At 32.7% G+C, this 16,752-nt stretch overlaps 1 protein-coding gene across 3 annotated transcripts in view; it reads left to right on the forward strand.

The window, feature by feature from the left end:
• Positions 1 to 16,752, forward strand: part of Fa2h (Fatty acid 2-hydroxylase) — a 317,701-nt gene that overhangs the window by 225,132 nt on the left and 75,817 nt on the right. For all 3 annotated transcript variants that reach the window (XM_072531748.1, XM_072531747.1, XM_072531749.1), the window contains one exon: positions 9,048 to 9,122. The gene's annotated coding sequence lies outside the window, so the exon portion shown is untranslated. The remainder of the gene's footprint in view (positions 1 to 9,047; positions 9,123 to 16,752) is intronic.

The raw sequence follows: 16,752 nt of genomic DNA on the forward strand, positions 1-16,752 counted from the left end.
AGGTAATATGTGTATGTGTACATTTTCTCAAGAAGCATCGTCAAAAGATCACTGATGGATCTCTTCTATTCTTTGCACTGTTGTTCATGATCACATGTTTTTCCGTCTCCCTTTTAAGTATCTAAGCATTTTTCAGTTTTCTAGTTCCGGAGGTATGTTTAAGTTTCTTGTGGAGGTTGAAACTGTTATGTTTTTTGGACGCCTTTTATTTCTTTGCATGCGTTGTCGAGCCAAAATTATTTGGTTTGCATAATTTTTTTTACTAGTTTGTTGATTTCGCTGTATTGGTTAACATTTCTATTTTTATGTTTCCGTCGAATCTTCATTAGAACTAGGATTTCTTGTGTCATTCACTCATTTTTTGCTAATATTGTTGGTGTTTTCAGATACTCTCTTACTTCTATTAAAGGCGAGTTTTGTATGTCGCATCAACATTCGTTGAAGATTGTGTTTTTGTCCGGTATATTCGTTTTTTTTGTGTATTTTTCCATTTATCTGCTGTAATATGTGTGTAATATATGTGTTTTACGTGTTTGGGGATTTATAAGTAGGGCGAAATATATTCTACTAGGCTTGATTGGTTTTGTTAATACACTTTTCTGAGGATGTCTAATCAACGGTCTGTGGGAAATTTAGCTACTGCTTCTATCACTTGCATTCTACTAATTTATTTATTTTTTCCTTTTGCTGAATATTTAACTATTTATATGCCGATCAATTAACTGTTTGTATTGACCTAAATGTCAATAAATTACAATGTAATTTATTGACATTTAGGCTTTTCAGATCAGAATATAAACTTATATGTAATTAAAACAACCTAAATTAATAAACTACACTACCTCAAATCCGTAACTATATGTAAACTAAACATTTTAAATAACAAATAACCCCACTTTATATTCGTAACTCTATTTCTGTCTGTCATTTATTCAGAGTAGGTATTTTTGGTTGCCTATGCACGTGGCTCACTTAAATCTATTTACAATATTATAAGTATTAAAAAAAACTTTTTACACTTATTATATGCTAATTTCTTAAAAATGCCCTCACATAAATATATTTTATAGTATATAACTTATTAAAATAACCAAATACTTTTTATATCTAATATTATCTAGTATATAACTTATAAATTAATTTTTTAAACACTATTTTTCTTTCTCCTATATTCATATCATTTCAATATATATACGTATATGTATATATATATATATATATATATATATATATATATATATATATATATATATATATATATATATATATATATATATATTTATATATATATATATATACAGGGTGATTTTTTAGTGCGATATCGGTCAATAATTGCATTGTGGTACAAAATATCCAAAAAAATTTTTTAGAAAAAAAATTAGACAATGATATTAGGCAAACATACAATTTTTTAAATGGGACACCCTATATATTTTTTCATATTTATATTCCTCTCATGTTTCTTGTTCTTATAATATTGGGCTTTGGAATTCTATAAAGAGTAGGTATTTAACAAGTTATGACCATTTTTATTTCGAAATCCCTATGAAACCAACACCATGTATATAAAGAAGTAATGCATAAACAGTTATTTATTTTATATACCTAATAAGGTAAACAATATAGTGTAGTTTCTAAATTTTAGTTTAATTGAAATCATTGACTAAAATTTGTATACAGGGTGAACTACAAAACGAAATTACGATTTCCTCAATTTTTTTAAATAGATCATCCTATATTTTATTTTTTAGAAATATTGTATTTATAATACAATAGCATTTCCCTTTATATATACATATATAAAGGGAAATATCCCTTTTTATATCCCTTTATATAATACAATAGCAATAGCCCTTTCATTTTTTTAAAGCATTCACTATACCCAAACTCATTATTATCCGAGATATTTTTAGTTTTCTTCAAATTTTGGGAATACACTCAATAATTTTTGTAAGTAGAAATAAGTATTGAGTATTGAGTGATAATATAACAAAATTATTTTTATTCAATAAGTAACTCGCCAAAAATATACCATAATAATATGTAATGAATGTAACAATTAATGTGATAGTAAGAAAATGAGTCTAAAGTAATTGTTCAAAATGTCCACTTTCAACGTCTATACAAGTTTGTAACCGATATTCAAATGACCGAGCCATATTTCTTAACATTTGTAAGTCAATTTTATTAAAAGCTTTTCTTATTCTATTTTATGCCGATTCACCGTTCCATTTTTGTGAAATGTAAATAAAAAGTACATAATCCAAAAAAAATCGGTCTCTTTGCACTTTCTGCTGAGACCATTGACAAAAAGCTAATCTGCGTTGATAATCGTCGACTGTCAATTCTTGATGTAACTGTATGCAGTAAGGATGCTGTTTATGTTTACGAAGGATTTTTGCCGCCGAAGTTTGACTAATGTCATGTTGACGTGAAATTTCACTGTGCTGATGTGGGGATCTTCAGTAGTAGCTATCAGTACATCATATTCCTTTTCTTCACTTAGAACAGTTTGAGTTCTCTTATTTTCAAATTTAAGTTGTAGGAGAAAGATGACATAAAATACGTATTTAATAACTTTTTATTTATTTGGTTAATCATAGCTTCCTTTGCTAGATAGTGTAGCGCATCTATTAGTTATATTGCTGAAAACAGTTTTTTTTTTAATTTTGGACAGAAAAACTGTTTTAAGGTCTTTCCGTAAATTTTTTGGAAATTATCTTTTATATAAACCTTCTCCTGATAATAACAAATACAACAAACAAGAATTATTTAATTTAGTGCATTCGTTCTGAAGCGATGCCCGTACAAACATTTCGGCGATTCATTTTTACTAAGATAGATATCATTGATAGTTAATTTAATCAAAGTCACTTTTTTACATATAATACATTTAAATAATATTACATTTAAAATTAGGAAAATACATTGATAAGGTTGCCAGTAAAAAAGTGGCCGCAAATATTTTTAATTTCATTAATAGTAATTAATTTTTGAGAAAAATTTTATTTCGTTGATTTATTTTTTAAACAAAATACGCTGCTCATGACGTATATGCATGTTTTTTAAATCAAATTAAAGCTATTTTTTTCTTAATATGATGGGAAAAGTTTATCTGAGAAAAAATGATCGAAAAAACAGCTATTCTATGACGCTACCCGTGACGACGCCGTCTTGTGGCGCTAGTTCCGTGACGCCCGCCTCAGCATTTTACTGTAGAGAAAAAAAGTAATAAACAACGCCAGTATAGAAGCTTTGCTTCAATAATAATAGGAAATTGGGAAATATTTTAAAGGATTATTTTGGGATTATAAATAAAAAATTTTCTAATCCAAGAAGATGATCCGTAAATCCTATTCCTAGGAATTTTTGATATTTTTTATTATAATATAAATGATTTTTAATATAATCGTAGCTCAAAAAAATAAAAAGATGTAATTTTGCTCTAAAACTATCACAATTTATCAAATTCCTAACATACATACGTAAACCAAAGTATTCTGATATTATTAAGTCAGTGTAATAACTATTAGAGTGAAACGATCTTGACCCCAAAATTCTCCAGGCAATAACAAATAATTAACGCTACATAACACGAGACCTAATTTATTAGAAGCAATCGTTGTTGTATTGGTGATGAAGTATCCTTAGTTTGTTAGCTTTGTTTTTTTATTATTATACATTTAGTTCTTAATAACACAAGTGAAAACTCTTAATTTTTTCATTGATTATTTTTTTTTCATCATAACTTAGTCTTACATCTTTGTTTCTATTTTCGCCTACCGTTCCAATCTCCAGCCTGAAAATTGCTCTCTGACATTGATTTTTGAACGTCTCCTAATCATGTCTGTTTTCGTCTTCCTCTTTTCCTTTTTCCAACTGGTAACGATTTCATTATTTGCTTAGAAAGTCATCCACCATCCATTCTTTGGACATGACCATGACCATACAAAATAAGTTTTTTGCGTTCAATTTCTTTAGTAATACATAGTTGTTGAGACTGTCATATTTTTATTTGGTCGTTAAGTATTTTTTTGCAGTCTTGATTTTCTGGCAGTCTCTCCAAAAGTCGATATATTTTTGGACCACAGTATTGAATTTAGACATCCCATAGCCTTTTTCATTCTTACTATGTTTTCTTCTATTTCCGTGTAGGTACTCTCTACAAGCATTACATATGGTGTTCTCATATATGATCAGCTTTCCAATACACAGGTATTGTGTTTTAACTCAGTCATGTATAGACCCCATTCTTTATATTCTTTAAATAATCTTTTAGCCATAAATTCTAGGTCGTCTTTGTCCTGGGCTATAAATATAGTACGCTGCTCATATTTGTACGTATTACTGTTGTCTGTTATTACTGTTGTAATAACAGACAACGAGCATGATATGCAGTTGATGTTAAATAAAATAAACACCGTAGGAAAAATATATGGCTTGAAGATAAATGCTGTAAAAACTAAATGCATGGCAATAAGAAAAAACGCACTTTTAAGAATACAACTGCAAGTAGATAATGCTCCAATCGATCAAGTGAACACATTTAAATACTCGGGAATGATGATGAATGACCAATGGGATCCTCAACAAGAAATAAAATGTCGTACCGAACAAGCAAGACAAGCTTTTATTAAATTTAAACCGCTACTACGTAACCGCAATATTTCCTTTAATCTCCGCTACAGTATGATTAATGCTATGTATGGTCCATATTGTTATACGGCATGGAAACATGGACGTTAAGAGTACCTTCAATTAATAAGTTGGAGGCCTTCGAAATCTGGACGTTGCGAAGAATGTTCCGCATACCATGGACAGATAGGGTGAGAAACGAGGAAGTCTTAAGAAAGGCAAATACTGAGAGATAAGTACTCAATTTGATCAAGGTACGAAAAATTGGATACCTCGGCCATATTATGAGAGGAAAAAAATACGCAATCCCTTAACTAATCACCCAGGGAAGGATTGAAGGCAAGAGAGGAGTAGGTCGCAAACAAATGTCGTGGCTACGGAACATAAAGAACTGGACAGGCATAAATAAGACTGGCGATCTTTTGCATGCCGCAAAAGACAGACGTATGGCCTTAAGATAATTCGCCAACGCACTATAGGTGCACGGCACTATAAGAAGACGAAGCTCATATTTGTAGGTTTTAATAGTTCTGTTTTAAGATATAGTGCTGTGGTTTGTTATTCTGGTTTTTAAATATGTAATTAAAAATATTTATTTTTTACTTAGGTCTCGTTCCCTTCTGTACATTTCGTAGCCAAGACATTTATTTGTGACCTTTTCCGCTCTGGCCCCCAATCTTTCCTTGGAGAATTAGATGAGGGATTGTGTATTTTTTTCTTCTCAGGATATGGCCCAGGTACTTAGGTACATGCCGTCTATTGAACTGCTACATATTCACAGTTCTGCTCTACGGAATGGAAGCATGGACACTGACTGTTGCATCTATGAATCGGCTCGAAGCTTTCGAAATGTGGTGTTATAGGCGCATCTTACGTATATCCTGGGTTGACAGAGTTACCAATGTGGAGGTCCTGCATAGAATGGGGAAAGAATGTGAAATTCTCATGACCGTCAAAACTAAAAAGTTGGAATATCTAGGACATGTAATGAGAAATCAAGAACGTTACGGTCTTCTTCCACATTGGAAGAACGATTTCCAATGTGGAAATTAAAACGCCAATAAACTTATTTTAAACGTCATTTGTGGCTTATTCCGATTAAAATAGTCATTATTTCTATTGTAGGTATTTGATTGCTTCTGTGGCGGTTTTATATTGCGGTTTTCAATAGTTTTATGAATGACGCATCTATAGATCTTGAAAATTTGTAGTCATATCGCTTGTTGTATTGATACAGAATCATTTTTAACTATTTTGTATATACTTCAGTAACTCTATTCACCTCTAAATTTTGTAGGAATAAACCGATTCATTTAAAATTTGTTAAGTTGATAGGAAAGTGCTCAAATACCAAAAGTTATATAAATTCTTTTGCTCAAAATAATTATTACAGAAATTAATAGAGGATTAAATTCTAAGTAACTTTTGTTCTGTAGAGTTTTTTCAGAAATTTAATTCTGCTTGAGTTATTTATAGTTAAAAACAACGAATTTTCACTGAAAAAAGTTCGACAGAATTGGGAGATTAGGTTCTATTTTCCGCCTGAGCTACTGGACTAATATAGTTGAAATGTCGTACGGCCGTAGCATCCACGAAGGTATTCTCCATATCTGGATGATCTACGACCCTCTAGAGGAGGATCGAAGGTTTCTCGACTCCATCTCTGACCTCTTGGTAATGGTGTATATCCGAACCATATTCCACGTGAAGTTCACTGGTGGCTCTGTAGTTCTCAAAAGCCCACCGACAATTTAGTATACTTTAATAGTTCAATAGTTTCTTACTTGACGGTGTATTATTTTCTTACATGTATTGAATATGAGTATTATATTTGCGGTGTACGCTCTAGCCCTTTACGTTTCGACGTGTGGTCGAGCACACACCCCACAAGGTGTGTAAGAACACTGTCGGAGTGGCGACTCTGATGTTGGCGCTACACCTCGCCCGTTACCTCCTGCGGAAATAATCTTGAGTCAGTGGACTAGCAGAACACTACGCCAGTTCGGCACGATCTGAGATAGTTATAAGCCAACCTATCTTTCCTATCTCAAAGATCGATGCTCGCCCAGGCAGGGATCCGAGTCGACAGTTTCTTTCGTGAGGTGACAAGTTTACTATTAAACTTTTCTTCACCTCGACGAAAGAATGACCAACAGTCGCTACTCCTGTCCCTACACCTTCTAGTGAATGCTTCGTGAAAAGCGTTCGGATTCTTCTTTAAAGCGAAGTCTTCACAAAGGTTCAATGTTGGGTAATAATAATAAACGTTAAATTTTCATATCGCACTCGGCCAACAAGGTCTAGCGGGGCTAGTAGTGTAAAACGACTAGATCCCGATCGGAAGATGTGCTGCCTTTTTATACACTTCGTGTTTGCAATTTATTAGCGATCGTCTGCCGGAAGGCCAACGACAACGCAGTTAATAAAACTGTTTGTGATCAGCCGGCCAGAGAGACCATCTGCGTCGTGATTGGTTACTTCTGGCGACAGAAAGTGGAATTTTTAATGCATTCAAATCTTTTTTACGGGTACTTTTTTTTTCAGTAATTACATTTACACCGTCAATATTTTCAACCACATTGTCCAACGGACGCCAGATCACTATTTAAAGTAATTAAAGTATAGCCAACAACAGTCCACATTCTACTAATGAACTGCTTTCCAATTATTAAAACGCTTATCTTACTAAAACAGCATCTAGTCGATTGTTAAAAATAAGGGATCAATCGTCGCTGCATTTAAAGCTTTCTACACTATATATTATTGCGACTATACAAAGTATTCCCTTTATTCAACTGTACGCCCATTCTAGGGCACGATCTACTCCACCTTCTCATGGCTTCGTTTAGATATATTTTTAACAGAGTCGGAGAAACACAACATCCCTTCCGCAATCCTTTAGTTACAAAGAATTCTTCTGCTACTTAAATTTTTGATCTGGCTTGTTCATACAGTGGCTTTACTGCTGCAATAATCGTATTATTTATTGTGAAATTTTCCGGGAATTGCCATAATTGTTTTACTGCTACTGTATCGTACCTATGCGCTTGTTCTTTTTCTTCTAATGGCTCTATAATCCTTTGTGGGTATTGGCCTGCTTAACAACGTTCTTACATTCTGCCTTATCGGATACTTTCCTTCGTCACTGCCTGATGTTCATAGTTTTAAGATCTTCCTCTACATCGTCTATCCTCTTTTTACGAGGCCTTCCTCTTGTTTCTTGAGGTTTTTATCTCTGGATTACTTTTACTTTTACAACTCGATTGTCTGGCATTCTTTCTAAGTGGCCAAGCCAGTTTAGTCTTTGTGACTTTAAAAATCTAACGATATCTGCGCTCTGCATTAATTCATCTAGCTTAGGCCTATGTTATTCGTTATTCTTAACGAATCATTGCTGCAATGGGTTGGTCCCAATATCTTTCCCAATATTTTGCACTCAAATATCCTCAATTAATTTTTATCAGTAGTAGAAAGGGTCCACCTTTCACATTCATATGTGATCTCTGGTCTAATTACTGTTTTGTAGATTCTAAGCTTAGACTCTCGATTCAGTAACTTAATTTTCAATAAGTATTTGTATGCATAAAAGCACTTATTACAGCTAAGAATTCGTGCTTGTATTACTTGAATGACGTTTTTTATTTATTATTTTATTATTGAACCTAGGTAGGGAAATATGGAGGCATATTCGTAGGTATGGTTGTCTACCTGCAGATTCTTATGTCAATTCGACTTGCACTCCATATGTTTTGTTTTCCTTTCATTTATATTTAGACCAAATGCAGCGGCTTCATGTTTCAAATCCACAGCTTTTTCGGTTAAATATGCTTTTGTTAAGTCAACAAATAAGAGATGGAGCTTTTGATTCCTTGATACTTGTTTTCAGTCAGTTTAGTTATATCATAGTAAAAATATCATCGAGAGATGATCTACTAGCTCGAAATCCTGCTTATTGTCCTATTTTATACAGTTCAATTACTCGTGTTTTAGACCAACCTTGGAATATACATCTTCGATCTGAAATCAATAATATGCATGTTATATCCATAAAATCGAAGAAGTATAACCAAAATGTTTGAGCCTTTAAATCAAACATTCCTCATATTGATGAATATATATATATATATATATATATATATATATATATATATATATATATATATATATATATATATATATATATATATATATATTCATCAATATATATTCCCGAACTCCGACAAATGAAGACTTATTAGCAAAAATATATTGTTTTTATAAGATATCAGATCCATATAAAAAAGAAGAGTTATTTAAAAGAAATATATCTCATTAAAACATTAAATGTATGATGAACTAAATAAAAATTTTGCCTGTATTTTACTTGTATTTACGATTTTTAAATTTTAGTAACAAATATCTTCTTTTTACAGTGTTATGGTCTACAAGTACCTAATCTAATCACAAACAAATTTTATAAGTTCTGCCTTATACTAAGGCACAGTAAGGTAAGTACCATTTACTACAATTTCCATGTTCGATTATTAAGGGCCCCCGCAGACTGCAGATTTTTTATCGGTCTATAGTTTAGTCGGGTTGGGCTATTATTGCGTACACGAGACCAACTAAGATGTCAGATTGGTGAAGAGGGAGCAGACTAGCGACAGCTGGCCGACTATGACTATGACTTGAATGTTATTGTTCTCATACAACGGTAGAATAGAATATTCAGTGAAAAATTCTGCACAATGCATTCTAGATTGATTACCCAACAAAGTTTGTTTTCACCTTGTTGTCACATATTATTGAATGAGCATAACCAGCGTCAATAAACTAGTCATGCTAATTGGACCAGCTATAGCGAAGAAGGATACCAGTTTAAGACTTTTTCTACCCGTAAAGGAGGGATCAGATTTAAACTACGTTTATAAAACGCAGGTCTTTGCTTGACTTCTTCTACTAACTTTACCACACACGTTCAATCAATCAATACAATCAATAATTGTAAATTGGGCTGTCATTTTCTCGCAAAAATATTCATTCAGCACACCACGAGTGTAGGACGCCAAAGCTATGAGCGAACTGAACTATCAGCCGATAAACAATCGTCGTGTGTGCGTACGTCGTAAAAGCGGCTTCCCACGATCGGCGATATTGCGGACCAGCTCGCACACCGACGCACCGTGGGAAATGTCTTATCCGTGGTAGCATAGACACGTCTATGCTGGTGCGTCCTATCCATCGAGAGTCGGTAACATCAAAGGTGCGGTACATGCCCGTGCGACACGTTCCGAGCGCGTCCGTGTTTGAACAGACAAGTTCAAGTCAAAAGTTGTTCATTCGCTGACACAAGTAGTTGTCTGTAGTGTTGTCAAAGTTGTTTTGCAGTTTTTTTATGTTTTTTGCTAAAAAATTGAATGGACAAACGAAGTTATTTTTGATTTTTTAAATTTGTATCAAAATGAACCAAGCTTATGGAATTCTACGGCACCAGAGCATAAGAACCGGAACGATATATACGATGCATGGAACCGAATAAAGAATCAATTAACAAGTAGTACTACTTCGATTAAATACTTATAAAAAGAGTTAAATTTTTTGAAATAAAGTTAAATCAAACAGTAGTCACGGACCTAAACAGACTGTCACGGACCGTAGGAAGAGCTCTGTCTGCGGTGCGTTGCCGTCCGTGCTCATCGGCTGTGAGCGATGATCTGTAGAATCGCCGATCGTGGGAAGCCGCTAGTAGTTAGCCAACCAACAGTGATTAAACAGTCGCGACAGATTAGTTTGATTTAAAGGCAATCGGGAAGCCCAATAAAGTTTTTTATCGGCCGATACTGAATTGGTATAATGTGCGCACATGCATACCTCTCTGTACATACTGATTAAGAAGCTGACCAAGACCAAACTATCGGCCGATAGAAAGTCTGCAGTCTTAACTTGGTAATCATTAAAGTAATCATTTTTACTTAGCTATGTTTTTGCTTTCATTGATTATGTTTATATGGTAACAATTACTGATTAGTTTAAATTATTAATATAATTTAAAAAATAAGTTCTTTTGTGGCAAAACTAACATAATAAATAATAAAAATATCATAATAAAAAGTTCATCATCATCACTGGCTCGACAACCCTTTTTGGGTCTTGGCCTGTTCCAGGATTCTTCTCCATTCTGATCTGTTTCTTGCTTTTTTTCTCCAGTTTTTTATTTTTAAGGTTGTTATATCATTTTCTATTTGTTCTAAGTATCTCAGTTTCGGTCTTCCTCTTGTTCTTTTTCCTACTGGCATCTGTTTGAATATTTTGTTTGGTATTTCGCCTTCTTCCATTCTTTCTGCATGTCCTATCCAACGCAGCCGTCCTATTTTAATGAATGTTATAATATCCGGATCCTGGTATATTTTGTATAGTTCAGAGTTGTATCGTCTTCGCCATATTCCGTTTTCTTTTGTGCCCTTATATATGTGTCGCAAGATTTTTATTTCGAAGGTGGCTAACAACGTTTCCTCTGTTTTAGTGAGTGTCCAGGTTTCTGAGCCATATGTGAGTACCGGTTTTATTAGGGTTTTATATATTTGGCATTTTGTCTTTCTTGCGACGTTATCTGATCTTAGGTGTCTAATTAAGCCATGGTAACATTTATTTGCAATAAATATTCGCCTCTTCACTTCCTCCGTAACGTTATTATCAGACGTGACTAGGGATCCCAAGTATATAAAGTTTTTTACCCCCTCTATGTTGTATTCTCCTATTGTTATATTTTGTGGCTGCCTTATTTCTGCGTTTTTACTTACCTGCATATATTTTGTTTTGGTCTGATTGATTTTAAGACCACTATTTTGTGCAGCTCGTTCTATTTGGTTGTATGCCTCTATCATTTCTCTTCTTGATCTTGCGATTATGTCAACATCATCTGCAAATGCTAGTATTTGCACGCTTTTATTAATGATTGTTCCTCGTGTATTGACTGTTGTGTCCGTCAGTATTTTCTCGAGTACGATGTTGAACAAGATGCATGATAGAGCGTCTCCCTGGCGTAGTCCCTTTTTCACATCTATTGTTTCGGTTAATTCATTTTGTATCCGGATTCTACTTTCTACTTTTAGAGATTCTTTTATCAGTTCTATTAGTTGTGTTGAAATATTAAATTCTTTCATTGCTTTTATTAAGAATTCTCGGTTTATATTGTCATATGCGCTTTTAAAGTCTATGAAGAGATGATGTGTATCGATGTTATATTCACTTGTTTTTTCGAGGATCTGTCGCAGAACAAATATCTGGTCTATTGTTGACTTCTGTCTACAGAAGCCACTTTGGTTTTTGGCAACTATTTTTTCAACGTGTGGTCTAAGTCTTTCATAAATGACATTGGACATTATTTCGTATGCTGCATTCAGCAGCGTGATTCCACGGTAGTTTCCATATTCTAACTGATTTCCTTTTTTATGTAATGGTACAATAATACCGCTCCATGACTACCTTTTCGTTTAATAATACTGTTTTAGTAAAATTTTAAATAAATATTATTAGCTATAAAAAATTTATTTAAAAATCCTTTATAAAAGGTATATAATTAAGATTATAAAGGATTTTTAAATAAATTTTTTGTGATACATGGTATACAGCCAGCTACAGGAACTTAGTTTCTTTGTGGATAATATTAACTATCTCTAAAATTTGAAACACTTTTTCTTTACACTTTGAAGCAATTAATCGTACAAATTTGAGGTGTTGTCACGTGTGCCTCAATAAAACAGGGTAATTGAGAGAAGAATTTTCATGACATACCTTGATAAGTAGAAATTAAGTTTTAGATCGAATGGTATGTATTAACAAAGAAGTGTTAAGGTGTTTATAAAAAAAGTGAAGTAATAGTGGTGTTCCTTAGACTTTTTTGATGTGTGTACTTTTGTTGGTTTCGATATCAATCCTTAATTTTGCTTGACATGAATTGAATGATATTTCACGGAAATATTCTAGAACCTTGTTACCTTTTTCATTAATTATTTAATATTTGATTGATTTCTCATCATACTGCAAAAATAAAATAACAAAACCGCTTCGTGATACTCTCCCAATGACCTACTTTTATCAAACTAACCATTACGTAGCTTGACCATTTGTAGTGGTCCTTCTTTTTAGTTAATCGATAACACTTTTAGTATTGCATGAGGGAAGTTTGCCGGGATATCATGCCATACAAACATCATGTCCTTTGTAAGAACTGGAATGACAACTAAGCTAATAAAAAAAATCAATATCGCCAACCGATCGAAACATACGCCTCCAAAGAAGGGTGAAATATTTACAAAAATAATAGTTGTGTGTTGCTGCCTTATCACAAATCTGGACGAGATTTGATGATTCATTTTTTTATTTAGAGACATAAAAAATGCATATACTCGTTTTTTGTACATTTTACTACTAGATAACATACTTCCTAGAAGTACCTAATATTCACGCTAAATTTGTCATGCAAATCGTTAACGTATTGTAATTTTTTTTGATAACACGTAATGCACATGTATATATACGAGAGGGTCTTCTGTAATTTTTTAATAAAATATCTTAGCATTTACGGTACTCAGTGTTTTCAAAGAAAATGTTGGCGAGCCGCTTGTCTTATACCCAGTTCATTCGCCATATAATAATATTGCCTAATCAAGAGGAAAATCTAATATCGTCGGCTGTATGCAATAGTGGCACAAAACAAAAACTGGTAATTTTTCAAAACAGGGGTTTAAAGTTTGTGTGCCAATAATGTTGTCCTATTTCTTTTACTACATAGATTGGGATTTAAAAAAAAATAAATTTTTTGTGTATTTGGGAGACCGTTAGGTAGCCTTCAATGAATTGTAATACAGACTTTTAAATTCAACCCTTATTTTGAGTTATGCCACTATTGAACATCAACATTTTGTCTTTTAAGACTAATTAAGGCAAAGACAAAACTGGCCTTTTTTTTGTTATTCCTATTAACTGAAATAAAGATTCAATAAAGAATACTACAAGTTACTTGAATGAGAAAATGTGTTTATTAACAACTAAAAGAAGAACAAAATAAAAAAAAAAGTATATATTGATAATATGTAATAGAAAAAGTTGTGATTAACAATGCTTTAAATGTCGGTAGAAATCAGCGTGAATTGGTGGAACACTCTTGTCTTCATAAAGGCTAGTAAGGGTTTTTTTCTTCTTTTCAGTTATTGGCATGCTGCCAATGTAAGCCTTTTTTAGTGCTATAATATGCATGCTTTCTAAACCTTTTCTTGTTTTTTCTTGGTAGTATCAACTGATCTATACTCCTCTTATGCAAATGAATGAAGTTTTAAAATAGTAGTGAGTACCAGAGCTTTTTTTACATGAATTTCACTAATATCGTTGTAATGAAAAGTATTTCCTTGGACATTATCATTGAAAAGTGTCGCTGTTTTAGTATTTAACTTTTTCAGGTCAAAAAAATCATTATGACATAATGCATGTACTTCAAATAGTTGTTTCCGACTAGCAGTTCAGATTAGCACAGCGTAATGAGTCGATAGATAAATAGACTCTCCTTTTAAAGCTTTAGTGATATTTCTTTTTATTAAAGAGTGGCAGCTGTCACCCTCATTTTGAGTATGGCCGACAACTAAATAGCGATGAGTTATAGAAGAAATTTTGAAATGAGTTACAGCGTACTGATACATTAAAATTAGGTACTTCTTTTTTTCCTTGGCCCCACAATTGTTTGAGTAAAATATGAATTTTAAATCGTCAGAATCGGTGTTTAGAGACGTTTGTTCCAAATACATCAGCAGGCACGAACCAATTTCTATGGCACCTTTACTGTCTTCTCTTTCGTGCCAAAAAATAGCTGTGCACATTTCCCAGTCCCTCTTAAGTTCACATATATAGAAATGAAATGTTGATAGCTTAGATTTATAATAGAAAGAGGAAACTTCTCCTTTTGGTGTCGGTAGAGCAGCTTGTAGGTCAAAAGAAGCAACTTTCTGTAAGTTACTTATATTCTCTTTGTCAAGTATGTTTAGCTCCCGGCTTAAGATTTATGATGGTTATTATAAGCATCTTCTAGGGCTATTTTTTCTTCACTGCTCGAATATTTGTATTTTTCATAATACTGACATTGGTCTTTTTTGGGAGAAAAACATGCATAGTTAAATATATAATTAAGTTTACGATATAGACCAATTTTTACAAATTCATCATTGCCTCTTTGACAAGCAGCTTTATAATCATTGTTCAGATCTTCCGGATCTGAATCCTTGTTGTTCATCTGATAAAGCTGTTAGTTTATTGATTTTGTTGGTTAGGACTTTTGTATTAAGCTTAACTGCGGTGTTCAGTAGATTTATACCTCTATAATTGTTGGGGTCTTCTTTATCTCCTTCCTTTCTTAAACATTGGTATCATTATGCTGTTTCTCCATGCGTCTAGTATCGTGCAGTGCAATATTAGTTTTTGTATAAGTTTTGTAAACTCTAGAGTTATACTTTCTCCTCCGTGTTTTAGAAGCTTATTGGTTATTCCGTCTGGTCCTGATGACTTTCTATTTTTGAGTGAATTTATGGCTATCTCTACTTTTTGAAAACTGATTTCTATTTCTTGTCTTAATTCAGGTACGTTATTATGTTGATAATTATTTTCCTTTCCTTTAAACAGTTCTGTCAAGTATCTTTCCCAAATCTCCATATTTGGTTTTGTGTGCCATAGAAGTCGCTTTCCATCCTTTTTGTAAACTGTCCCCAGTGTTTATTTTTTGTTCTTCTTACCCTTCTTACCAACTGTTTGTTTGATTTCATATTCTTCTATAGGTGTCTCGGGATTCTGGAGTATTTGATGTTTTGTACTTGCCGTGTAGGCCTCTCATTTCTCTTTACATTTCTCTTTTATTTCTTTTCTGGACCATGAAATATTGATGTTGTTTCTTTTGTTCAGTATGACTTTGCGTTTTCCTAGAGCTTCTGCTGCTGCCACCTATTGTGATGGTCTTAAACGAAAACGATTTACCACTATCGCTTTCTGTCTTTTTAAGCTGTACGAAATTTGTTAAAGATTTACAGATTTCGGCAAGAGCTTTGCGACGGCTTTGATTAATTGAGACTCCGAATATATAAATAAACGGCGAAGTTTCTTCTGTCTCCCATTTTAGTTTTCTTCCATTTTAGTATTACTTTACACCACCACTTTTAAATTAAATCCAGATATTTTTTTGTTTTGATTTAACCCCTTTACGTTGCTTCATCCAAAATTCAGGTTTCTTTTTTTTTATCTTAGTCATTTTCTGTTTATTCCAATCATATTCCAAGGATTTAGCTTAGGATTTGGTTTTGGTCTTCCTTGAGTTTGATCTAAAATAGTTCGTCTATTAACGCAAATATTAAGTACTCTTTCTTTTTCAAACATGTCATATCTATTCCATTTTAATAAATATTTCCTTTGTCATATTACTTCAAATTCCACATTTTTTCATTTCATTTAACATCATATATGTTTTGATTTTCATTCCTATGAAAGTAGGTCAAAAACTTATGTGTTCAGGGATCGAGAGGCGTAAATCCGCCTTTGAACTTATCCACAAGGACACAAAACACAAGAAAATTGAAACAAATGTGTGAAAACCCCGAGAGATCTCCTTGGAAGTCTGACATCTGCGAAGGTAAATAGGTCTCAAGGATAAAGAAATAATGTAAAATATGATTTTATCAACAGCCTGTACTCCACTTTTCCTATCTAAAATTTTTATGCATAATTAATTTGAATGTGTGACGTGTTTTTATAAATCTCAATATTAATTAGGTCTTGTACTTTTTTGTGCATAAATATTGAATATTAAACAAACTGATTTTCGTATCTATATAATAAGTTGACGTCTCATATTTACTTATTTGGTTTTATATTTAATATATAATAATATTATCAGTAATCGGATAATTAATTATTAATTTGCTATCTACTACATTCCACAAAGTTATGCACCCTTGTAACCGTTCTTTGCATATCTAAATACGAGGACAGCGTAAAATGTTTTCGATCTGACACAGAAACGGTACTGCTATTTTTGTTAAGAGGCTCTGTATTACTAAAATTTATAAATTATATATGTAGCTTCCCATTTAGTATGTTGTAACG

This window comes from Diabrotica undecimpunctata, chromosome 5 (genome assembly GCF_040954645.1).
Source record: "Diabrotica undecimpunctata isolate CICGRU chromosome 5, icDiaUnde3, whole genome shotgun sequence".
Classification (NCBI taxonomy): Eukaryota; Metazoa; Arthropoda; class Insecta; order Coleoptera; family Chrysomelidae; genus Diabrotica; species Diabrotica undecimpunctata.